Source organism: Mustela putorius, unplaced genomic scaffold (genome assembly GCF_011764305.1).
Source record: "Mustela putorius furo isolate JIRA1106 unplaced genomic scaffold, ASM1176430v1.1 tig00000992_pilon_pilon_pilon, whole genome shotgun sequence".
In the NCBI taxonomy this organism is placed as follows: Eukaryota; Metazoa; Chordata; class Mammalia; order Carnivora; family Mustelidae; genus Mustela; species Mustela putorius.
Window position 1 is genome coordinate 3,556,204 of NW_025421526.1, and position 27,436 is coordinate 3,583,639.

General features: G+C 42.8%; 1 long non-coding RNA gene across 1 annotated transcript; it reads left to right on the forward strand.

Annotated features, from left to right (window-relative positions):
* The first annotated feature begins 18,965 nt into the window (after positions 1-18,965).
* On the forward strand, positions 18,966-27,058 carry LOC123393702. The gene is made up of 4 exons (XR_006608510.1): positions 18,966-19,165; positions 24,478-24,551; positions 26,257-26,393; positions 26,865-27,058. It is a non-coding gene; the product is annotated as an uncharacterized LOC123393702 (long non-coding RNA).
* The last annotated feature ends 378 nt before the right edge of the window (positions 27,059-27,436 follow it).

Sequence of the window (27,436 nt, forward strand, 5' to 3'; positions counted from 1 at the left end):
AGTATCAAGAAGAGATAATATCACCTTTGATTTCCATATTTGGAACTGGCATTATCTTCTTCTGTAGCAAAAACATCCCGACCAGATTAGTGTATGGAGACTGAGTTATAGATACAGCCCTGCTGCCTTTAGCCAAGATCATGAGAAAATGGGTTCTCTAGATAAATGAATTTCCTAGATTTCTGGAGTTCCCCCCATTAAGCTGCGGACGAAGATTGAAGGGGAAGGGGCAGTTAAATGAAAGTTTTTACTTTTCCTTCATACTCTTGTATAAAGAATACTTTTTAAAATAAAATTAATACATATTATTTTACTATTTTTAAAAATTTGCTTGGAACTATTTTTACACAACAAATGGGTTATGTATTTCTGACCTCTCAAACAGAGCCAAACTGAGTTTTCTTTTGATGATAATCATCATCATAAAACTCAGTTCTTCTCTGTACTACAAAACCATGATACCCTCAAATAGTCCTGGAGGGTACTGGAAGGCTTACTCTCACACTAAATGTCCTCACTTTAACTTATTTCTCACAATTTTTTGCTGTCTGCTTTGCTGTGAGATTGTCCGCTGTCTCTTCATCCTGACAGAATGCCACCTGCCTGCCGCAGCCTCTCTCAGCCTCTCTCCTGAATTTAATTTGATGCTCCCTAATTGGTTGACAGGTTGGTAAGTCACATAAACAAACTTGCTAATAGTCCACGTAAAATTAAATGAGCATAGAGTGTATGCCCAAGGGTCACTCCTATAAGCAATGTAACCCCCCCCCCCAAAAAAAAGCTTGAGTACATTCATTTGGAATTTTCAGTCTTATCCTTTCTGTTTGGATCACAGCTGTGGTTCAGATACTAGATGACACTGGACGAAAGAGTTACAAGTAAGTGACAAGATGCTCTGCTGTTCTGTAATAAAATGAGTCGCATCCTTTTTCCTTCCCTGTGAAATTGCTCAACAGCCGTCCAGGTAGATGCTTGTGATAGTAAATTGTAGTTGTTCTCATTCTTTTTTTTTTTATATTTATTTTTTATTTATTTTCGGCATAACAGTATTCATTATTTTTGCACCACACCCAGTGCTCCATGCAATCCGTGCCCTCTATAACACCCACCACCTGGTACCCCAACCTCCCACCCCCGACCCCTTCAAAACCCTCAGATTGTTTTTCAGAGTCCATAGTCTCTCATGGTTCACCTCCCCTTCCAATTTACCCCAACTCCCTTCTCTCCATCTCCCCTTGTCCTCCATGCTATTTGTTATGCTCCACAAATAAGTTGTTCTCATTCTTTTTTTAATTTTTTAATTTTCTATTTCTTCATTTTTAAGATTTTATTTATTTATTTATTAAAGATTTTATTTATTTATTTGACAGAGATTACAAGTAGGCAGAGAGGCAGAGAGAGAGAGAGGGAAGCAGACTCCCTGCTGAACCGAGAGCCTGATGTGGGACTCAATCCCAGGACCCTGAGATCATGACCTGAGCTGAAGGCAGTGGCTCAATCCACTGAGCCATGCAGGCACCCCTATTTATTTATTTTTTTAGATTAAATTTATTTATTTTCAGCATAACAGTATTTATTATTTTTTCACCTCATCCAGTGCTCCATGCAATCCGTGCCCTCTATAATACCCACCACCTGGTACCCCAACCTCCCACACCCCTGCCACTTCAAACCCCTCAGATTGTTTTTCAGAGTCCATAGTCTCTCATGATTCACCTCCTCTTCCAATTTCCCCCAACTCCCTTCTCCTCTCTAACTCCCCATGTCCTCCATGCTATTTGTTATGCTCCACAAATAAGTGAAACCATATGATAATTGACTCTCTCTGCTTGACTTATTTGCAAATGACAGTACAGACAAAAGGTTGATATCCAGGATCTATAATGAACTCCTCAAACTCAACACACACAAAACAGACAATCATATAAAAAAAAATGGGCAGAAGATATGAACAGAGACTTCTCCAATGAAGACATACAAATGGCTATCAGACACATGAAAAAATGTTCATCATCACTAGCCCTCAGGGAGATTCAAATTAAAACCATATCGAGATACCACCTTACACCAGTTAGAATGGCCAAAATTAACAAGACAGGAAACAACGTGTGTTGGAGAGGATGTGGAGAAAGGGGAACCCTCTTACACTGTTGGTGGGAATGCAAGTTGGTGCAGCCTCTTTGGAGAACAGTGTGGAGATTCCTCAAGAGATTAAAAATAGAACTTCCCTATGACCCTGCAATCACACTCCTGGGTATTTACCCCAAAGATACAGATGTCGTGAAAAGAAAGGCCATCTGTACCCCAATGTTTATAGTAGCAATGGCCACGATCGCCAGACTATGGAAAGAACCAAGATGCCCTTCAATGGACGAATGGATAAGGAAGATGTGGTCCATATACACTATGGAGTATTATGCCTCCATCAGAAAGGATGAATACCCAACTTTTGTAGCAACATGGAGGGAATGGAAGAAATTAGGTTCTCATTCTTTAGGTGCGTTGAAATGATAGCCCTAAACATGCTGCCAGTTCCAGGACAATATTTTAAATTAGCAATAATTGCCAGCATTTGGGTAGGCATTCATTTATAGTAAATGTTCTCAAGTGTGATAAATGCATATTTGGCCTTTGTGCTTGGTTCCTGACATAGAGCTTCTACCCTCAGAATTTCCTGAAAGACTGTAGGGGCACCTTTTGTCATTCCTAAGACCTTTTCAACCACACCAGAGTGATATATGCTAATGGCACGACTCTTGGTGTGCCCGTAGGTAGCTTTGGGTGAGGGCTGGTTCCCAGAGGAGCCAACCTTGTTAGTGAGTTAGAACTTCCGGCCCCATCCGGCTGACTCCAGGGAGGGGAGAGAGAAGCTGGAGACTGAATTAATCATCAGTGGTCAATGACTTACTCAATGATGCCTGTATAAGGCAGCCTCCAAAGAAACCACTAAATGATCAAGCTGAGTGCTTTGTGATGGGCGAACACCCAGCGGTGTTGAGAGGGTGATGTGCCCAGGCCCGAAGAAGGCATGGAAGCTCTTTGCCTCCTCCCCACCTTCTATTTTGCCCAAGCAGGCTTTTGGCTCTTCCTGAGTCGTATCCTTTGTAATAAACCAGTAAACTGCAAGCAAACTGTTTCTGTGAGCCATTCTAACAAATTATGGAACTTGAGAAGGGGCTCATGGGAAATAGCCTGACCATCAGAACTATGGTTGGCCTGGGATTTAGGATTGGTGTCTGAAGTGGGGGCAGTTTTGTGGGAATGAGCTCTTAACCTGTCTACTAACTCTGGCAGTTAGTGCTAGAACTGAATTGTAGGACACACAGTTGGTGTCTGGGGAGTTGAAAAATTCACTGGCGTAAGGAAAAAAACCTACACAATTAATGTCAAAAGTGTTGTGAGTGAAAAACTGCTCACCAGGCTTTTGTGATCTCAAATGTTTGAATATGTATCAGGTTTGCCAAATCCATATGAAAAAAAAAAAGGCATACATGTAGGTTCTCGTCTACTGGGTTGATCAGACAAGACTCAGCTGACTCACAGATACATGGAAATAGATCAAACAAGTAGCATGTGTTTGAAAGGAACATTTTAGTTAGACAGGGAGTGGGGATTTTTTGACAATCGTTCTGAATGTGAGTCAGAGTGTGGGTTTGTGCGGGTGAGTGTGTGGGCAGATACATCTGTGGGTGTCAGAAAGAGACAGCCGAGATAGATGGCGGGAGTTGTGTAGCTAGTAAAATGACTGTAACAGTAAAGTAAAATTAAAGATACAGACCTTCGTGGAGGCTTTAAAATAGTTTTAGCTAAACAATGTCAGCAGAAGGTTTATTTAAAATAGACCAATCGCTTCCCACAAAGAGTTTAAATTACCTTACATAATAACAGGCAGTTTTCATTTACCACTTACTTGAAATTTGGTAATTACCACAAGCGAAATCTTATCTTATATTCCTGGTAGCCAAAACTTTTTTAAAATGGGAAAATTGAAATAAATTGGGCAAATTGCTTATCTAGAAAATGACCTTCAGCTGTTCCTAGCATGAGGCATGACAGCAAATAACTTGCAAAGGAAAAAGAAGCTAAAATGGGTACTAGGGTAATAAAAATTCTATCTATAGCTATAACAAGATGATTTCTGATATACTCACCCACATGCAGGAATTGGGTAATACAAAAGTATGAAAAGAGAGGGAACTGGTGTTATAATTTGTTATAATTGCTTGCCTGGTTTTATCTGGGAGAGTGATGTCAGTGATGCGGAGTTTGTGCACAGAGACTCCATTTAACAAGAAATTTGGATTCTGTTTCTGGCAATTCCATTATCGCATCAGGATTCTGCTAAGTGTGAACGTATGGGCAAGTCCAGAGCCCACAAAGCTATTTGGAATATCACCTGAAACTAAGGCAATTGATTCCAGAATGACAGAGTTGATGGACAAACACGCAAAGTGTAGGCAGAATCATTCAATACGCAGCTCACATATTTGAGCCTCTATGACGTGCTTCCTCGCTGAAATCACAACCCGCATCTGCCCTCCAGGAGCTCAGCCCTTGAACTAAACAGTTAAAGAAGTGGGTGGGCATTGTTTGTGTTAGGTGTCAGTACGTACAGGTTAATGGAGGAAACGATTATTAATTCTTCATTCACTCACAGTGATTTTCTTTCCAAAACAGAAATACATTTTTCTAATTACAAAAGTAATACAAGTTCATTATAAGAGAATTAAGATATGATAGAAAATATCATTCACTTATTTAAGAGAATTCATTTAAAGCTACTAGACACTAAAGGAGCAAAGGGTCTGCTTCATTTTATAGTCTCTCTTTGCAAACTAACTTCTCCACTCCTTGCCATGTATCACTTTTCATTAGGAACTGGTGGAAATGAAGTGACACAAGGTACTGGCCTAGCACAGCAAGAAATCTGACTCACTCTCTGTCCTTACTACCTTTTTGTCTCTGCGCCATTAGTGATTCTCACATAGCGTAAGTGTAATTTAAATTTATTTCCTAAGCCCCTTGGGGCTAGAAAAATCCAAAAAACCCCATCTGCCTCTTACTTGTGTTGGGAAGATCATCCTGCACCGGGAAGGGAGCTCTTACCTTTCTCCATTCTGAAGTCCTAGTCATTACCTCACCTTTTCCCTCCTGGCGGGGAAATCAGATCCCGGGCAGCGAGTCTGATGTTGATCAGTGGTGGCCTGAGCCGCTGGTGGGGAGCGTGCCAGACGCAGAGGACTGGGTGAGCCTCGCTCTGGGACAAGACGGGTGTATGCTGCCGTTTTCTGACTCACTGAAACCCCAGCGCTTAACGCAAGGAAGGTTTCATTCTTGCTTGTGCCACGTGTGCATTCCAGATGGGGAGCCCGGGTCGCTCAGGGAGGAGGCTGGCGGGGGCTCTGCCATCCTGTGGCCGCACCAGCTCTCTGGTCACTGCCACGGGGAAACCGACACTAGAATCTCAGTGTCGCTTCGCGATAAGCTTCTCAGAAGACAGCCCTGGGCCTTCTGCTCACCTTTCCTGGGCCCCATGGTCTTCCCTACTTCAAAGGAGCCAGGAGTGTGGGGATAGATGGGAAGATTGCGCACTTCTGACCGCAGGCTGACATCATCCCAAATCAAAGGGATATTACGTTATTTACTTATGTCAAATTTCCACTCCTCTGTCATGAATATTTGAGTGTGAGACGTACGCAGAGGACACCCTACACAGCAGCACAGTTTTCTACACATAATTACGTTATACATAATAGCTTGTTTTCCACAATACGTACCCAAAAGGGAGGACGATACTGTGAAAGAGAAAATAATCCCAATCCCCCCTTTTTGACCACTAATTCCAGTGTGGATTGACTAAAAGCAGCAACATGCCTGCATTTGTCAGCCTAAGTCTAGCCTTTCTGTAACAGTTAGTTACCCTCTGGTCTTTCCAAGTCTGGGTAACTCTTTCTTTTGTTTATCTCGACTTTATAGCGTTTCTATAATCTCCATGGCTTAAGACGACAGAATTTATTAATCGCATGTGTTGACAATCCAGCATGGGCATTTGACAAACGGGCTTCTGTGAGGTGATTTAGGGACCTGGGCTCTCCCTTGCTGAGACTTCGGCAGCCTCCGGTGTTCCTGAAGCCTCTGCACCCAGCGGACAAAGGAAGAGAAGTAGGAATACGAATATTTTAAAAGATTTTATTTATTTGAGTGAGAGCACACACAGGAGCAGGGGGAGGGGGAGAGGGTGAAGAGGAAGCAGACTCCCTGTGGAGCAGGGAGCCCTCCACAGGGCTGATCCCAGGACCTGAGCCAAAGGCAGACACTTAGCAGGTGCTCCTAGCTTTTATTTTAAAGTGAAAAATGAAAACCCCTAACATTTAAAACAGAAACATAGAGTTTTAATCCATACACATGTCAAAGAAAAAACCCCAAACACCACCTGGTTACCCACACTGGCTCTACCTTCCAGGCCTCCGTGCCTGAGACCCTGGAGCAGGCCATTGGGGGCGGGGCGGGGGCAGGTGGGTGGGATGGAGGTTGGGGAACCGCGCTCTGGGGAGGCCCTGGTCTCGGTGCCCGACTTGGGCAAGCTGCGGGTGCACGCACAGCCGCGGTTCCTCATTCCTCACGTCCCTCATTCTGACAATAGTCTGCTTTCTTTCCTCTGAGTAGGAAACCTGCAGAGGCAGCTGGCTTGTGGTATTCTGTGTAGGCCTGTGAGTTATATGCAAATCGCATGGGAAGACAGTCAGAATCTTTCCTCAGATGGTCCAAGTCAAGAATATTTGTCTATTTGTCTCAAGTCCGTATTATGCCTGAAAGAGGGCACGTACTTTGGAGATTTCGCTTACTTAATTTCTTCCAGAATTAAGTTGAGCTGCTGTCAGAAGAGGTTTCAGCTTCTAAAGTTCACTATTCATTTCGGAGTTATCCAGGCATGCATGCTTACAAAAGTTAAATTATTTTCAAAGATAGAATAATTTTTCTACCACAATTGAATTCAAAGCCAGTGAAGAGCCAGAACATGATAATTTCATCTAAGAATCAACATCCTTTATGTTCAAATAATTTGTAATATGGACGTAACAGTCAAATGACAAAAACATTTTTAATTGCATTAGGTAATAAGAATAGTGATTTTATGGGCTGTAGACTTCACTCTGCCAAATCATACATCTCTGTCACACACACACACACATCTCAAATGTTACTAGTATGTTAAAATTATAATACCTATACTTAAAAATTAACAGAAAGTAGTGTACTTTTAAAAATACCTATAATCAGGGGCACCTGGGTGGCTCAGTGGGTTAAGCCTCTGCCTTCAGCTCAGGTCATGATCTCAGGGTCCTGGGATGGAGCCCCGCATCAGGCTCTCTGCTCAGGGGGAGCCTGCTTCCTCCTCTCTCTCTGCCTGCCTCTCTGCCTGCTTGTGACCTCTTGTCTGTCAAATAAATAAATAAAATCTAAAAAAAAAAAAAAACCCTATAATCAAAAATCAAAGCCAATCTTGGTTTTCTATTAAAGACCAAATTTATTCAATCTTTATACTCTTTTCCAAAAAATAGCATAATCTTTTCAAAAAATTACTCTATTAGGGAACTCAGAAAAAACAAAAACAAAAACAGAACACACCAAGATGTCGCTTTGCTAAATTATAACATCTTATACTGGCATAGGCTATTTTTTGGCTTTTCAAAACAGGATGAAAAAGAGGAAGTACTGATAATTGCATGTAATTCATTCTGATTTTACTGGGTAGCAGTAAGGATTATCTTTCTTAACAGAGAAGGTTAAGAGGTCAACTCTCATAGGCATTCAGGATTTCCACTGGCAGTAGAAGGGAATTAGTCCCTGAAGGGAGAAAACAGAGCGTCGGTGCTGGGGTGGGAAGGCCGGGAAAGAAGCTGGAGACAGGGCCCTTCTGTCTCCATCCGGAGCTCCCCGGTAGACTCTCGCTACGTGTGCCATAAGCAACTCTCTGCTAACTACAGCTTTTGCCACCGCAAACGACACCAGAACCAACACAAAAGCCATGTCCTGGGGGAAGCCTTGCACTCAGGCCTCAAGAACTCTTCGTCTTGAAGATCTCGTCTGTCTTCTCACACGGGCTATTCCCTTCGAGAACCAGCTCTAAGGCTGCTCTGTAGCTTCGGACTCCCCATTGCCAGCCTCTCACGCCCTCAGCTTGACCATCCGTGAAAAGATCTGGGTCCGTATGGGGCTTCCCTCCTCAACCTCGGTCCCTACCTTGGTGCCAGTGCGCCCGGCACCTTCCCACTGCTGTGTGGGAGGAGGCTCATTGTATTTGGGCAGAAGGAAGACACAGAAAGCTCATTGAACTCTCCCGAGAATTCCCCTAAAATTGTGTGGGGAGCAGCCAGAGGGCTGGTGCAGTTACAAAGGTAACTGAGTGCATTGCTTGTTCTCTGACAACCAGAGATTGTATAGTAGCAGGGGAGAGAAAGAGTAAAACTTGGCAACTCAAGCCTTTTCTGATTTGAATCTCTTTGACAAAGAAGCTGTCTGATGCCCTCTTATGACAGCCACTTCTCTTCCCGCTTAGTCACTTCACCGTCCTCCAACCCCTCCCTTCTGCACAACTCTTGGCTTCCAATGCGTGTCTCTTTGCTCACGACCCTGATTCCCCCTCCTATCAATCAGTGAACCCATTTACATGCCCTTGACCCCATTCTCGGTTACATCACGCATTAGGATTTCTGGGTGTTTTTGTGTGTGTAGCATGTAGAACACGCTTTTCAGTAGGTGAACAGGTTCTTTGGTTAACCTGTGTAGCTAGCTATATCACTACATCATGTAATGTGTAGGTATATGCACCAATACAGTGCGTATGGTTGAATTCTGATGGTGACTCATAACCAACCACCTTTATATACAGGTAAGTATGTAGGTATGTACATACCAAGAGGCATGTAACTCTTGTGTTTATCTGGATATCTGTGTTTAGGTACCTGGATTGTGTTTACGCACGTGTAAGTCTGCATCTGTGTACATCTGCATACATGTCTCAAGGCAGAGCCAGTGGCTTCCTATTAAGGAAGCTATCTCCAAATCTTCCTACCTAGGTATGTTACCTTCTCATTTCTGGGGGGAAAATTTTTACTGTGGTTAAAATATATGTAATATAAAACTTACCATTTTAATCAATTTTAAGTGTATAATTCAGTGGCATTAATTACATTCACAGCATTAGATAAATAATCACCACTTCCTAGTCCCAACACCCAAACAGAAACTGTGACTATTAATCAGTAATTCCCTTCTCCCAACCCCTGATAACCTCTAATCTACCTTCTGTCCCTGTGAGTTTGCCTATTCTAGATATTTCATAGAAGATATTTCATATTCTTGTATTACATTTAAGTGAACAATTATATAGTTGTCCTTCTTGGCCTGGCTCATGTTACTTAGCATAATGTTTTCAAGTTCATCCATGTTGGAACATGTATCAGAACTTCGTTCCCTTTTTATGGCTGAATAGTATTCCATTATAGATCTAGGTCACGTTTTATTTCTCCACTCATTTGTTGATGAACACTTAAATTTTTCTATTTTTTAGCTATTGTGGTAATGCTGCAATGAACATTGGCATACAAATATTTATTCAAGTTCCTGTTTTTAATTCTTTATGGTATATACCTACAAATAGAATCACTGAGTCATGTAGTAGTTTCATGTTTTGCTTTTTGAGGAACCACCAAACTGTTTCCATAATGGCTGCACCATTTTACATTACTACTAGCAACAGATGAGGTTTCCATTTTCTCCACATCCTTGCCAATATTTGTTATTTTCCTTTTGACAATGGCCATATTAATGGGTGTGAAGAGTGATATTTTATTGCGGCTTTCATTTTTCATTTCCCTAATGATCAGTGATGTCAAGCATTTTTCATGTGTTTATTGGCCATCTGTATTTCTTCTTTGGAGAATTTTCTATTGAAGTTCTTTGCCCAATTTTTAAAAATATTTTACTTATTTATTTCACAGAGAGAGAGAGCACAGCAGAGGGAGCAGGGCAGAGGGAGAGGACAAAGCAGCCTCGCTGAGCAGGGAGCTGGATGCAGAGATTGATCCCAGGACTCTGGGATCATAACCTGAGCCAAAGACAGATGCTTAGTGACTGAGACAGCAGGGACCCCTCTTTGCCCAGTTTTTAATTGGGTTGTTTTTCATTGTTGAGTTGTAGGAATTCTTTATATACTTTGGATATTAATTCCTCATCAGATATGTGATTTGCAAATATATTCTCCCATTCTGTAGGTTGGTTTTTCACTTTATTGATAATGTACTTTGATATATAAAAGTTTTTAATTTTGATGAGATCCAGTTTATCTCTTTTTTTCTTTCCTTGCTCACTTCTGGTCTTACTTAAGAATCCACTGCCAAATTCAAGATCATGAAGATTTGCCTCTATTTCCTTCTAAGAGTTTTATTGTTTCAGCACTTATATTTAGTTCTCTGACCCATTTTAAGTTAATTTTTCTATATCATGTAAGGTAGAAGTCCAACTTCATCCTTTTTATATGTGGAAGCACTTTTTGTTGAAGAAACTGGTGTTTTACCATTAAGTGGATTTGGTGGCCTTGTCAAAAATCAATTGACCATAGATGCATTGGTTTCTTTCTGAACTCCCAATTCTACTCTATTGGTTCATATGTCAGTTTTTATGCCAGTACCATACCACTTTGATTATTGCAGTTTTATTGTAATTTTTGAAAAATGTGAGTCCTCTTACTATGCTTTTTAAGACTATTTTGGCTATTCAAGGCCCCTTGCAATTCTATATAAATTTGAATATTGGCTTTTCCATTTCTGCAAAAAGGGTGGTTGGAGTTTTGATATAGACTATATTGAATCTGTAGATCACTTTGGGTACTACTGCCATCTTAACAATATTAAGTCTTGCTACCCATGAACATGGGATGTCTTTCCATCTACCTAAGTCTGTAATTTCTTTAAGCAATGTTATGTAGTTTTCAGTGAATAGGTCTTTCACCTTTTGTTTAAATTTATTTCTAGGTATTTTATTTACCCTCTTTTTTAAAAAAAAATATTTTATTTATTTATTTGACAGAGAGATCACAAGTAGGCAGAGAGGCAGACAGAGAGAGAGGGAAGCAGGCTCCCTGCCGAGCAGAGAGCCCAATGTGGGGCTCGATCCCAAGACCCTGAGATCATGACCCGAGCCAAAGGCAGAGGCTTTAACCCACTGAGCCACCCCAGAACCCCTACCCTCTCTTTTGAATTAACTTGAAAATCCTCCCCCATTGTAATAACTAGACTGTAATGTGTCCATAGTGCGTAGAACAGTGCCTAACACAGAGCAGACATTGAACAAATGTTAACTGAATATCAGAATCTCCAAAACCATAGGATTTGGGAACTTAGAGGGAATAAACACTAATGCCAATTTCACTGTTCTAAAAATAAGAAATGATGTTCAGAGAGGCTAAGTGAATTGCTCTAAACAGCACAGTTAGCTAGTGGTAGAATCAGAAGTTCCTATCTCCTGAACGTTTTCTGTGGCTCAAAATGTAATTATTATATGCCAAGATTCTATCTGCCAGAGTAAATAAATGGGTGTGTTTATAAACTTGGATGCTTGTCTTTGGGTTTGGAGATTTTTTTCACTAGCTAGTTCCCTAGTCTCGGAAATCAATCTTAAATACCTGGGGTACCTACAAAAGTAGCTTACATTTAAGACCAAAGAATAATGTATGATTTCAGCAAACGAGGTTATTCAAATGGATATGTAACTCAGTTCATGGTTACCTGGAGACATGCATCTATGAGGGTATCATACATGAAAGTCTAGGAGTGTGTGTGTGTGTGTGTGTGTGTGTGTGTGTGAGAGAGAGAGAGAGAGATGGTTGAGTTTCATTTTGGAAATGAATTTTAGAGCTTTCTATGCTGAGAACAGATGATCTTCTACTAGACTTTATCTCCTAAAGAAGTTTTCTCATTATATGGAATTATGTCCATTTAGAGAAAGAATGGTGAAAAGACAAAAGATATGACAAAAACTATGTCCTTGTTTACAAACTAAGGTATTCCTTAATGTGTGCGGTGTTTGTTTGTTTTTTCCTTAAATAAGAACTGCTTGTCAGCTATTTGGCCCTCTCCTGAGATAAGAGTCAATCTGTCTGGGACAATGTATAGTTTTGCTTTATTCTGGCCCTTTCTCATAGCTGGTCAGTCCTTAGGTCATTTTCTTACTTCTCCTGTTACAGGTTTCTCCTAGAACCTTCCAAAGATGGTCAGTAATCATGGGTCTAGGGATTGTTTCTGAGTCAGTGGTGCAAGACCAGCAGCTCTCCGGCTCTGGGATTTGGGATCTGTAGAAGAGAAGGTTAGTTGCCTACTCTATGTCCTTTTCCTTATTATGAGCTCCCCAGGTTTGCTGTGGGTGATAAGGTACTTAGGAAAAACAAACAAAAAGCCCCCAGAGGAGCGAAGATGACATTTCCCATTTTTGCTTGCATCTAGAGGTTATCATCAACCCAGCTTTGGACAATTAGGCATAAGAAAAGTTTTTCGATGGGGCCTTCAGTAAAGGTCTTTAAAACGGACCTAACAACTAACAGATACCTTTGGCTCTGTGTACTGTGTCCTTCTTCCTGGCTGGATTCTAGAGCTGATGCTAGAAGTGGAGCAGTCCTCTTGTAACTGTGGCAACCTTAAGAGAAAGGTTACCATGTCACAGAGATACAAACACTGACATCACCAATGCTCACTGCCACCTACCTCTTTTTATACAAGAAAAACCCCTTATTTGTTTAAACCATTGACTTTGGAGTCTCTTCAACCAGCAGCCCAATCGAATTCTTAACTGAAACAGAAACTTAAAGAGAAAGATGAGATAATTTGAGTCAATGGACTCCTATGTATCTTGTTGGTAAATTACATTTAGAGCAAACATTATGGAGGAATTCTAGATAGCCAACGTAACAGGAGCGGAATGTAGTAGAATATCAATCTCTCACCTCTTCCCTCCACAAAAAGCACAAAGAGCAAGAAGATCAAATAACACTACATATGCCCATGTCTTCACAATAACTAGAAAACAGAATGTCCGAACTTCAAACTAAGTGTCCGTAGAAAATAAACACTGAGCCTGGCGAGTTGTCCCCACGCTCCTGACACAAACCCCTCTCGGGAAAACAAAGTCAGTTTGAGAAAAACTGTGCAGAGTTTAGAAAAGGGGAGCTAGTGGTGGATTTAAGATGGATGTAAAGCCACCAACCGAAAGAGAAAGTCCACTTAGTTTTGAAAATACTGAAAAAACATGCTGATAGATCAGAGCGCTTACTACAGGGACAGACGGTATCTAGCAGTGCGTGTGAAGTGCAAGGGGCCAGTCTTGGAAAGACAGACTTTTAGGCAGAAGGGTCAGAAGAAGGTAGAGGTGGCTTTCAGGAATTATGCAGGGTAAGGGGAAAAAATTTGAGGGGCAAATTTAGGAAACTATCAGACCCCCCTCCTCTAAGATGGAAGGGGGCAGGCGCCTGGGAGGCTCAGTGGCTTAAGCATCTGCCTTCAGCTCAGGTCATGATCTCTGGGTCCTGGGATCGAGTCCCGCATCGGGCTCTCTGCTCTGTGGGGAGCCTGCTTCCCCCTCTCTCTGCCTGCCTCTCTGTCTACTTGTGATCTCTCTCTGTCAAATAAATAAATTATATCTTTTTTAAAATGGAAGGAAGCATAATCTCTTTTCCTATCAATCCTTTTCCATAAAATAATAATCAATTAAAAAAAAAAAGAAAGAAAAAAGAAACGTACTTTGCTACACTGACAGAAGAGGGCGCTCTTGATCCGGAAATCTTGCAACCACCCCACCGTTCAGCCCTGCCCAGGGAGATGCACCTCAGTCTTCATGCAAGCGACATCATTAACATAAAAATAAAAAGAATCTAAAAATTAAAAATATTTTAAAAAGACAAAAAGAATCCAAAAAATTCAACTCATAAAACTCCTCTTCCAAATAATGTCAAAGTGGGAGAAAATTCACCAACTGTAACACAACTCTCCAAACTGAATTATGTATCCTCCAACAAGCATTTAGGAATATGAGAAACAGTAACAGACAAAAAACCAGGAAGAAATGAGACAGTCGATTGAACTCAGGAAAGAAATAGAGTAAGTATCAGACCGCATTACCTGTAAGATTTGAGATATTTGCACTAATGATGAAGTTCTAGAACCTAGGTGAGGTTCGGTGGGCTGAGGTCCGGAGCCGATGACCAAGAAAGATTTCTTGAGACATCTTTGGTGCAAAATGGTGGTTTATTAGAGCCCGGGGACAGGACCCACGGGCAGGAAGAGCTGCTGCCCCGGGCTGTGAGGGTCGGCCTGTTCTATGCCTCGCGGTGGGGGAAGGGGAGGGAAGGGAGGTTCCCACGGCGTTCTCACATGCGAGGGACCGCCTGCAAGGTGCGGGGGAGGCCTTGCCCTTGTGGCCTGATCAGTGTCGTCTTTAGGTCAGCCATTCACATCAAGATAGTTGGGAGATCCTTGGTGGGGTGTTAGGATCCTGCGGTCATTCACCTTCCCTTCTACCTGAGCCTCCTCCAGTGTACGGTGGGAGGGAGACATGAGGGCTTCAGGAACCCAGAGTTATTTGCCTCTGGAAATTTGTGCTATTGATAAGGCAACCTCCCTGTTTAGGTCTCTAGGACATCTGTAGAGCAAGGGAGACTGCTGTCCTGCAGGATGGCGATCCCTGCAAGTCAACTAGTTATCGTTGTATGGCGGTCAGGGGCGCCTGAGGAAGGCCACACATAGGGAGGGGAGCGGGTGGAGAGGGGGTGCGAGGCGCCAGCTTCTGCTCTGTCCTCAGCCGGCCTCCTGCTCCCTCATCACTAAGACACTGAATATACATATATACATACACGGGCCATCTTTCAAGGTACATTGAAATGATTTCTCCACTGTGTAGTTTTCAGACTGCATCCTCGGAGGGTATGCCCTTTGAGACTTGTCTGCTGTTATTGCTATTATCACCATTATTGGCAACTGGTTGCTTGAGGACAGCAGGGGAGGGGAGGGAATCCTAAGAAGTTTGTCTAGAGCAAAACTACCGAGTTTATCCCACGGCCCCCCTCGGCCCAGGCTTGACTTCATGGAAGAGGAGATTGAGATTCAGCGAGGTTTTCAAAGTGGCCCAAAGCCAGCTAGTGACAGGGCGATGGAAAAAGGCCTTCCTTTCCTTCTCTCTTTTCTTCCTCTCGCTTCAGAAGATGAGGAATAGTTCCTCCCCTGAATCCACCTTCCAAGTCCCTCCAGGGGCTATGAGGGCTTCCTCAGCAGGATCTCTCTTCTATATTCCCGCTCCGTTTTCCCGACCCGTCCCACCGAACAGAAGCCAAGTGCCCAAGTCACTCTCATTTTCAAAAGCAAATAAACCAAACCATCTTCCCTTGATTCTGTCATCCCTGATTTTCCTCTTCTCAGTAATACTTCCAGGGGGAACCCGGTGGCACAGTCGATTAAGTGTCTGACTCCTGATTTTGGCTCAGGTCATGATCTCAGAGTCCTGGGATTGAGCTCTGCGCTGTCCTCTGAGCTCCACAGAGTCGGCTTGAGATTTTCTCTCTCCCTTTGCACCCCCGCCCCCTCCACTCATGCACACACAGACACACACTTTCTCTCTAAAATAAATAAAAGCAAAATCTTTAAAACTTCTGAAAGTGAACTGTACTAGTTGTGAGCTCTTCCTCCGCACTCATTCTTCAAACTCTAGCTCTCTGTTCTGAAAGCTGTCTAGCTCCCTGTCGGTTACTATCATTTAGACACTCTTACTCCCTGTCTTCTTAGATCTATAATCTTCTTTCCTTAGGCAATTCTCAACTAATCATTCTCCTTTTCTGCCTTGTCTTACCCCCTTTTACTCATAAGCACATCCTAAAGTTCTCCACTACCTCCCCTTTTTTCCCTCACAGCTACAAATTGCAAATACACGTCTCCAAGCCCAGCAGCTTCTTGGGTACCTCTCCCAAGTGACCTACTAGATACCACCCCTGGGTTCCAGAAGTTACCTGGCGCTCAACATACCTGAAACTGAACTTCAAGCCCTCTCTATTCCGCCTCCTCCCAAACCTCCAGTCCAGCCTCACACGGCTCTTTTTACGTCTCCTTTCTCTTCTGCACCAAATCATTCAGAAATTCAACTTAAAACACTGAATATTTCGTATGTGCAGGGACTGGTTACGGGACTGGGGAGAGGAAGTGAATAAACCCACTTTCCACATTTGTGCTTAGAAACTCAGGGAAAACCTGTCCGATGAGCACATCCAACTCTCCTTCCGACTCACAGTCATGCCTCTCACCCCCATTGTCACCTCCAAGCTCAAGTCATCGTTACCTCTTTCTTCGACAAATAAAGGAGCCTCTGAAACTAGCCTAGCTGAGCTGAGTTGGTCTCTGTATTCCTTGCACGGTTTTCTAGTTTAACGTATCATTTCTGTTTTGATGTTTCCCTCTAGATGGAACGCCCTCCTTGAACGCTCGGTGCTATGCCTTTAAGGCTCATCTCAAAGTCCAGGCCCTCTCTGATGCTTTCCCGACGACATCCTGAGCCACGAGTGGATCTTCTTTCTCTGAACTCATGCGGACTTGCCCTCTGCATCTGTGCCTCTCCAGCTGTCCCTCTTGCCAGAGCTGCTGGCTTCACAATTTACGAGTAGAAGGTAGAAACCTGTTTTATGTGATAGAAAGGCATATCAGTGATCAGCTTCAAGAGAAATTATTCCACCACTAGTTTATTTGTATAATACCTCTCCTTCCTTCCTTCCTTCCTTCCTTCCTTCCTTTCTTTCTTTCTTTTCTTTTTTTTTTTTTACTTTGATAAACTAAACTGTTAGAGAAGCTGAATAGGGTGGCTTTGTCCAGTGCATCAAAGGAAGCCATGTGTGACTTCAAGAAAGTCACGTAAGTTCTCTGGACCTCAGTTTTGTTATCTAGAAAACTGAAAAACTGTACTAAATGATTTTCAGTGCTTGTACAGCTCTAATCTCCTATAATCAAGGTTTTGAGGGGATTTGTCTGTTGATAGACTAATCCAACGTCTATTCCCAGCCCCTCCCCTTTTCCTGTCTTCTCTGTAGAAGCTGGAAAAGCTAGATATCCTCTTTACTAGCCTTCGTGTGGTTAGCACTGGCTACGTAAGGTAGTTCTGCCCCACGAGATCTAAGCAGAACTCTATTACAAGGAACTCTGAGAAGCCATTTGCTTTTCAAAGGAAAGAGATGACATTGCTCCCAGGGTAGGCAGAGTTCTCAGATGGCCTCTTGGTGTCCAGGCCCTGTAGAGTCCCCTCCCTTTGAGTATGAGGAGCCACGGGACATCGCCGTATGATTATGTTACCAACTGGTGGACTGTGAGTCAGTCAAAAGGAAGGTTATCCTGAGTGGGCCTCACGTAATCAGGCAAGCTTTTTGAAAGAAATCATTTCCTGCCAGACTCTTAAAAGAAAACAGACAGCAATGGTGTGAAAGGCTCAGGAGCAGCCTCTAGGAGCTGAGAGCCTCAGTCGTAGGAACTGAATTCCACCATCAGTGAGCCTCAAGGAGGACCTGGACCTCGGAGGACACACAGCCCCGCTGACAGCTTGATTACAGTCTAGTGATTCTCTGAGCAGTGAATTCAACCAATGACTAGAGTCCTAACCCATAGAAACTGTGAGATAACAAATTTATGTTGTGTTAAGTTCCTAAATTGGTGGCAATTTGTAACAAAACAGTGGAAAACTAATACACCTCCTTTTCACATAATCTCAAAAGCTGAGTGCTTAAAAAACCATCTTGTTATCATAAAGGAAATGTCAAATAAAACACAGAAATCTCCGGCCTTGACCTCTTGCATGTCTAAATCATGGTCAGCAGCTGCTTTTCTCCAAACCTTTTTTTACACCAGAGAAATGTCTGATTGTATAAGCCAATACAGGCTAGCAAGCTTCTCTTTTATTGTATTTGAAATCATTTCCAACTAACACAGCAAACTTCTGAAAGTAGCATGAGCAAGTTTTTATTGGTTCGCGGTCAAACACTTAAAGGAATCCAGATAGAAAACACACGCATACATACACCAAGAATGTTCCAGATAGAACACACACATACACCAAGAATAAAAGGCTCATAGCCCACTGTGGGAGGAGGGGCTAGGCAGAGAAATTAAGGAAACAGTTAAAATACAGAGGGATGGAGACTACGATAGGTATGAGAAGATCTTGGGAGAGCTCAAAGAAGGGGTGCCTCGGACACACTTCAGGGCTGGCTGGGAGGGAAGGACGGATCTGGAGGCTCAGGATGTGGAACAGAACTATGAGGGGCGAGTCCAAGTGCCCGGGAGGGAAACCCTGGCGCAGAGAGAAGTAAGGGTCAGTCCGTCAAATAACTGGCCGCTACCAAGCACCTCGTGTGAGGCGGGGAACGTGTCGGACGCTGGAGGCTGGTAGAGACGAGAGTAAATACAGTGCAGGCTCGGGTTCTTAGACTCACCCTGGTTCCCTGACGGAGCGGCACGTACTCGCCTTGTCTAGGGAGCTGCAGTGACCCCCGACACCGCGTCCTGCTGGCTGCTCCCCGCGATAGTGCCTTTGACAGCTGCCCCCGAAGGAGCCTCATGGAGAGCAGCTCACCCACAGGAGAATCTAGGACAAGCTTCTTCAGGAATGAATCGTGCACAGGCAATTCAAGAAAACAGAAACGGGTTGGACAGGGAAGACCAGTCCTTCAGCTTTTGAAGTCCGTCTTGGAGGCGTTCGGGCTTAGTCAAAGCACATCGTCTCTCCTCTCAACTTAGGGTTCTTTGGCCAGGGGCTGTGCTCGGACGCTAGACAGCCCCCGGGGCCGTTCAACAAGTGAAGAACAAACACATCAGTACGCTGGATTGTGAATTCTGAAATCGGCCTAAAGAAAAACACGGAGGTAAAAAGGCTTAAGGCAGGTACTGCTGCAGGAAGTTGAAAGCAACGGAACAAACCTCATTTCATCCACTGACCTGTTTTTGTCAAACTGGAGGAGCAAAGATGATCTGGAGCTAAAAGGAAGCGGTAACTCAGGGGCTAGGGAAACTGTGTCTTTATCAGAGAGGACATCCAGTGCAGCTTCGCCGGGTCTTCCTGGGATGCGGTGAAGCTTCCCGTGTAGCAGCAGGTAAGGAACTTGCCTGGGACCTAGAGGTTTGTTTTTTTGTTCAATTGTTTAAAATGTCAGATTTACTGAGGTTTTATATATATATATATATAATATGTATATATATATGTATATATAATATGTATATATATAATATATATAAAATGTATATGTATGTACATATACATTATATATGAATGTATATATACATTATATATATACACATATATGTGTATACACACATATACATGTATTATATATGTATTATACTAATGTATATGTATATGTATACAATATATGTATACAATTATATATGTATTATATAATATGTATTATATACATTATATACATATATAATACGTATTATATATATATTATATATAATATATATGCACACACACGTGTATGTGTGTATACACATACATGTGTGTGTATATAGTGTATAATACATAGATACATAATATATAATACAATAACATCGTCCTTTTCCATGTACAGTTTGATGATATCTGACAAATGTGCACCACAGTGTAACCCAGGAGGAAGAAGACGGGACACTTCCATCACCCCACACAGCTCCCTCTTGCCCCTTTGTAGTGAGCTGCCTCCACCATAATGTCCAACCCTGCAAGTAGGGACTTAATCTCCATCCAGACAGTTTTGGCTTTTCCAGAATGCCATATAAATGGAATCATACAGTATATAGCCTTGAATGTCTGGCTTCTTGCACTTAGCATAATGCAAGGTCAATTTTTAAAGCTCCAGTGCTGTCTGCCAAGATCATCTCTCCTTGTGACGTCAGACGAAGTGGGTGAGCATCGGCGTGCACACTTGCCTTAACAGATTCACCGAGGTGTGACCATAGACCCTCAATCAAGCCTGCTGAATACCGAGCTCTTCCTCTTTGTTATCTGTTCGGATGTGTGTCAGGCTAGTGAATTTATACATGACTGTGGCTCCATTTATTAGCATTTAGAATTGCATAATTGCATTTTAGCCAGTCAAGAGCATTTATGCGCCTATATTACTGGCCTTAAGGAACTTGCAAAGAAAATTAAAAAGACAGCATATAATTAAATCTACAAAATTTTATTGCTGAAGGGAGTTTAGGGATCATAGAGTCATAGCGGCACAGAATTTCACAGTCAGCAGTGACCTGCGAGATTGCCCAGACTCACCCGTCGTCTCAGATTTGAATTTCCTTCTGGGCAGCAAATTCAAAGAGCAGACAAGTGATGCAAACACGTGAGACTAGCCGTAGAGAGTCATACTGAAGATGGTATGGTAGCACCTGTGGTCATTCAAATTCAATTTCAAAAGTTAACACTGTGAAAAGCCATTAAACGCACATCTCTGGGCATTAGTCAGTCCGTTGGTTATCATGTTACAATCTCTTTCCTACCGTTGCCTTCTCAAGTTTTTAGTTAGTGTAACAGATACTGCTGAGACCCCGACTTACAGCAGTTTCACTCTGACGAGTTCATTGTGTCCCGGCCTGGCTTCCGACTGCCAGCAGTAGCACCAGGCAGGAGACGGCGGAGGACGAATGGTTTCCTGGGGGGGTTTCCACCTCAGCTGAGGGAACTCTGTGCGTGCGCATCCCAGCTCTCACCCGAGGTGAGTGTTTTACACTGGTGAAACTGGTCTCCGGAATTTCCAAGTGGGATTAGGGTTCCTATTTCTATATTGGACTCTTGCATGAATAGTATGTCCTTCACACCCGGCATCCTTTTCTTGTCTCGCTTCTGTTTTTCGTACCACTCTTTCCTGGGATCACCTACTGGAGAAGCCGCTTATGTGTGGATCCTCGTCTCAGGGTCTACTTCTGTGAGAAAATCTCAAGTTCCTGTAGCCCGTGAATACTCAGACACCTCCAGAGATGAGGGGACCTGCATCCCCAGACCCTGAGGCTGTCTTGGGAAACCTCTGACCCACAGAAATATCTTCCCCTTGCTAAAGCGAAACTATGACTGGCTAGTGGTTCACTCAATGGGACTGGATACCACTGTCCAGAAATATCCCTCTTCAGAAAGAACCATTCAACCCAATTCTTAAATTGTTTAATTGTTCTTGAATATATTCTACATTTCACTCATTTGTCTATGAAAGAAAAATTGTTAATCAGTATACAAAACCAGTAGTGAGACTCAGGAGTGAAAAACGCCCCGGAGAGGGAAGATTGGAAGAGGTGAATGACTTTCCCATCACCTGAGATGGAAACTAGATCCATAGTTAGTTAAATGTTAAAGGCAAGGTCAATCCAGAAGACTGAAGAACATGACATAATTTTGCTTATATAGATAATACATGTATTATGTGTATAATTTATGGTCTTAGTGTTTCAGCTGGGAAAGCATGTACTATGGCTTCCTTTTTCAGCCTGACAGTTTTTAGGCACAAAACTGGGAAGTTTGTTTCCCAGTCAAATGTTTAGTGTTTGTTCCCCATATGTAGTACCTAAGATGGTCTCAAACACTTTGTAAAGGTGCGGGCATGGCATTAGATCCTTACCTTCCTCCCAAGAGGCATCTTTTGGGCCTCTTTAAAAGGCAAGAAAGGTTCTGGCTTGTCTGAGCAATGTTTGAGAGCATCTCCCTATTCCTTTCCACCTTAAGAGAGAAAGGAGAGCTCCCGGGGAGTAAAGAGCAACCCAGTGCGCCAAGTAGATTTCAGAGCCCTGACGGACATCCCTTCCAACAGTCTGTGTGAAATAAAGTACCTATTGAAGAGTTCAGGGTACTAGTTTCCGAAGTTTGAGAGTACTTTGAGGACATACATGGTCATGCTTTCACGACCGATTTCTGGGACACACTGAAGGGACTGATTACTTGCTAATCCGTTCTTTCTTATATAAGACTACTCTGTGAATATGCATTCCTGAGTATTTATGAATAGTTTTTCTTTTAAATTTTTGAAAGAGAGATAAACAAGTAATTACTGAATTCAAGGCTACACCTATTCCTCCCACATCTCCATCTGATATAATTACAATAAGTCTGGGTTGAGCATATCTGAACATTTTCTGGTTTTGATTGTCAAGCAATCAAATAGCATTTCTCGCCCCCATTCAGACCCATAATTTAGAAGCTTCTCTGCAGTGACACTCGGTGCAGTTTAATTATAATGCTCCTCAATCCAGAAAGCTATTTAAAGGACGATGGAAGCTGTGCATTTTCAGTCCTTTCTCTTAAAAACGATTCAGAAATGTATGTGTAGCTGATCCCAAATTGAAACTTGATTCTTGTGTTGTGCATGACTTTGAACAGCACTGTCTTTTCCTTTAGAGAATGGCTCATATTTTAAAATCTATGTTCTTTCTACGAAAGAGGAGCCAGCACAGTTATTTCATTTTGAAACTCTTGCAGCACAACAACTAGAAAAAGGCATGTAAAATTTCACAATTATCTGCATGCTGTTTCCAGCAAATACTTTTTCATTTCAAAATGAAATTCTCAAGCCCCAAATGGGTAGGTGTTTTAATTCAGCATTAAAATAAAGAACTGCTTTTTCTGGACATATTCTCTTCCCTTCCCTGGCAGTTACTGGTACCAACTTGCTCTTAATTATCTCCCATTCAATGCTAGTCATAACCGCCCGCCTACTTCACACTCATCAGGCCAGCCCACAGCGCTCACCCCAGCCCCCTCCGGCTGAATCATCTTCTGCCGCCCACGTTCTTTCCCACTGCCATTTCCTTTCTTACTTTTCAAAGGGACAGTCTTGCTTTTCCAAAGCTTTTTTCTTCATTCTGTGTTATGTGCCCTTTATATTCTAGAAAACTGCAATTCTAAGGAAATTTTCTTCCCATCACTGACGACAAATCATGCTTAATACATCATAGAATCTATGCTTATTAGCTACCCATTAATTCTGTGTACTTTAGGGAAAAGTGGGATTTGAGAAACTGGACATCCATTACCTTCCCTCTAACATACGAAAGATAAAAGGGACTCATTTTTGTAAGTTTCTACCTTGGCAGAGACGCAGGAAATCCCAGGCCTGGGCTATATAAATAGTCAGCCTTCGGATTGACATTCGTGTGTTCAGGATTCTCTTACTGATTTTTTAAAAATTCTACAGTCAAGTCCTTTCAATCATTAACTCTCAAGTCTCCATTTCCTCTTAGGCACAAAGACCGAGAGAATGACTCCTACAGAGTGTGGAGCTTGGAGGCACAAGGATTTGATACCTGACGGTATCCAAGCTCTGAGCCGCTAACAAACTTTGTGCCAACACGAGCCCAGACCGTGACAGCACAATTAAATGTTTCATCTGCACACATTATTTACTTAGTAATCTCAACATTTTCAGGAGGTAGCCATGCATGAAAGAGAAATCCTGGGCATGTATGGGACAAATCATTTGTCATTATCTCATAAAGATTCCTAACACAGGTCTTACAGTGACCCCAACAAGCAGAGGGAGAAAAGAGGAAGCCAAGGTCAAATGGTGAGTGATGGCCCCATTGAGGGGGTCCCTTCTTCATTAAGAAGTTCCGGTTAAAAGAGATACCCTTGGCCAACACCTCATTTTATATGAGAAAAATGAGCTTCAAAGGCCTGACTTGTCCAAAGTCATGACGGAATTAGTTTTTAAAAATTAGAACCCAGGTATTGGGGCATCTGGGTGGCTCAGTCAGTTAAGTGTCTGCTTTGGCTCAGGTCGTGATTCCCAGGGTCCTGGGATCGAGCCCCACATCTGGCTCCCTGCTCAGCGGGGAGTCTGCTTCTCCCTCTCTCTCTGCCCCTCCTTCCTGCCCCATGCTTTCACTCCCTTCCTCTCTCTAAAATAAATAAATCTTAAAAAAAAAAAAAAAAAAAAAGAAGAAGAAGAAGAAGAACCCCAGTGTTGCCACTGATAAAAGGAAATCTGTCTTTGTGAGGGCCTGGCACTGTGCTCTTCCCTTATCATTTCACCAAATCCTCACAATAGCCCCCAGAAAGGCATCGCTATCCCTATTTGAAAGATAAGAAAACCAAGGGTCATGAAGATAAGAAATTATTCCAAGTTCACACACACACACATGCACACACACACGCACGCACACGCGCACACACGCACACACACACGGCAAATGATGCTGCCACGTGGAACTTCTGGCCGGTGTCCACAGCTAGTGGTCCACAGCCCCATGCACACTCAGGCAGGAAGTGAACAGTGAACTGAGCGCCCCAGAGTGTCGCGGGCTGAAGGCCACGGCAATCCCTGGGCTGCTGTTGGTGTGTCGGTAAACATCGTCTTTATCTCCATAATGAAAACGTGCGGTTGTAGCTCCTTTTGTGCTGTTACTGTTATTGTGTTGTTGTTATTTTTTGTTTTGTTTGTCTCTTTAGCCACAAAGACCATTCCAAGAAGCAGACGGCAAACAGGCCCTTTCACGAGTTACCGCCTGGAGTCCATACGGCCAGTACGTTTTAGGAGACAAGAAAGTAATCATACTCTCACAACCCTTAGCATTTTCCCCTGAGGACTGAATGGAAAGGATTTGTCTTTTTCTTTTCTTTTTTTAAAAAATTATTTTATTTTTTAAAGATTTTATTTATTTACTTGAGAGAGAGAGAGAGAGAGAGCATGAGAGGAGAGAGGTCAGCAGGAGACGCAGACTCCTACGGAGCAGGGAGCCCGATGTGGGACTCGATCCTGGGACTCCAGGATGATGACCTGAGCCAAAGGCAGTCGCTTAACCAACTGAGCCACTGAGGCATCCCCCTTTAAAAAAAAAAAAAAGATTTATTTATTTTGGAGAGAGAGAGTGGGGAGAGAGGGAGAGAGCGAGGCAGAACCCTTAAGCTGATCCCACTCTTAGCATGGAACCCAGCACGGTGCTCGATCTCACGGCCCTGAGATCATGACCTGAGCTGAAGTCAAGAGTCAGCCATGTAACCAAGTGAGCCACCCAGACACCCTAATGAATGGAAAGTATTTCTGAGGGAAGTTGGATGAGGGATGACAGATCGCAGCCCTGCCCATCCTTGGAAGTCTGGAACTGAAAGGAAGTGTTTAAGATCTTTGCTCTTACTTTAGGTTTGATTGGTGGGAAAATTATTATTTTAATTTATCTGCAGTTACACACAGCACCATTCTGCTTTACTCAGAAAATAAAGGAATCTACATTTGAATAAAGGTCTGACTTGTGTCACTGTAACAACCTTTGCATCAAAAATGAGGTAGGGAAAATTAGGAGATAGAGATAATAAAATAACAACATTTAGCATGTAGTTTCTCTAACGATTTGTGAATAGGCCCTCTAAATCACAATAATGTGATTTAGATTTCACAATAATGCATCTTAAATGTGCGCACATTAACTTGGTACTCACTTTGTGCAGTCGTCCCCTGTCTCCAAACCTTCTCGACGCCCCACCCAACGTCCAGGGCACATTCCCTTTCTCAACTCCATGAGCTCATGTCTTTTCAATTGTGCAGTCATCCCTAAAAAATTATTACCTTTCAGGATGTTTTTTGGTACTAACTGGAAGTGTGGTGGTGATTTCCTTTGGAATATCTGTCTGAAACAACCTTTTATTCACTTATAAAGTGAAAGTCTAGATTAGATCATCATTGAGGTGTCTTCCAGATCTTAAATTTTTTGCATTTCTAGTGCAATGTATGAAATCAATAAACATGTATTGAGCACCTACTAAATGTCAGGCATTGTACCAGAAATTGGGGGAATACGGATGTAGTCCCTCCCCTCAACCGTCTTATTCTATGGCTGGGGAGAGGGGATCAGATACAACTAATTATCACTCAACATTAAAAATGATAAAATCAAGGTATGTGTATGGGGATCAAGTGTCTAATTCTGTCTAGATGGTTGGTGAAGTAAAACACAGAGAAGATGGAATCTGAGCTGAGCCTTGAGAAATGAGTTAATAGGCCCAGACAAGAAGGCAAGGACTTTCTAGATAGAAGGAACAGCTTGAGGGATGGCACAGAAAATGGGAGTATCTGGGTGGAGCAAAGAGAGCACAGAGGAGCCTCTGGTAGGCAGCAGGACCCAGACCGCATCCTCCGAGAAGTCAGTTATCTGGTATGTTAGTAACCTAGGGCTGCCAGATAAAATACTACAGACTGAGTGGCTTAAACAGCAAAAATTTATTTTCTCACAGTTCTGGAGGCTGGAAGTCCAAGATTGAGGTGTCAGCAGGGCTGGTTTCTCCCCAGATCTCTGTCCCTGGCTTATGGACAGCCACCGTCTTGCCGCATCCCCTCACTGCCTCACAGCGCCCAGACCAGCTCTCCTCAGGTCAGTGTATTGAAACTCAACCGCCTCATTCATATGAAAACTCTTAGGCCTCCCCCAAATGGCTGCACATTCTGATTTCACATTTAACTTTTAAATGTAACAAACGGTAGCCGACAGATTGTGTTTTCCAGAGACGGCCGCACCAACCTCTCCCATCCCTCCTCTCTCTTCCAGTGTAATCTAGCCACTGCCCATCAGCAAGTGGAGGCTCAGTCTTGTCCCTTTGAATCTGGGGCGGATCTCGTGACTCACTTGTTACTAACACAGCGGCACTGCATGATTTCTGAGGCCACGAGAAAAGGCCATGAACGTGCCCTGGTTTCTCTTAGAACACCCACCTTCTGGAAGCGCCTCTTGGTGGCCTTCCCTCTCAGAACCCAGTCACCAGCCGTGAACAGCACAACGTGAAGAGGCCCTGGGTAGGGGTTCTGGGCAATGGTCCCAGCTAAACCCAGCCTTTCGCTGTTCCAGCCCAGGAGCCAGACAGGTGTGTGAGATGCCATCTTGCGACTGGAACCTCTCGTCCCAGGTGCTGCAGACGTCGTCTTCCTACCTGAGGGCCAGACATCGGAGAGCAAAGAAGAGCTGCCCCTACCTGTTCACAATAAATTCCTGATCCACAGACTCTAAGAGTGTAATAAAATGATTTTTTTTCATGCTGCTAAGTTTAGGATGACTTATTACATAGCAATAGTAACTGACTCAGACAATCAGACCACTAAGGGAAGAAGATTTCTGAAAAAATACTTGAAGTAGATGTATGGAATTGTTGAACCACGATATTGTACACCTCAATATTTTTCCTGAAAACTTCCCTATTTATAATATGGCATATGATTTTATGTTCACGATAATATTCCAGTCTCATTAAGAAACTGTTAAATTTGGTTTGGGATACATTTCTTTAGAAGGGAAGAGAAATAGATCACACATTTTGGAAAGGTTACACCTCAAATTGGTTAGTATTTAAAATGTCTTGGTGCTTTAAAAGGAATGTAAGTTTCCATAATCAGGAAAATTAAAATACATAAACTTTCTCATTC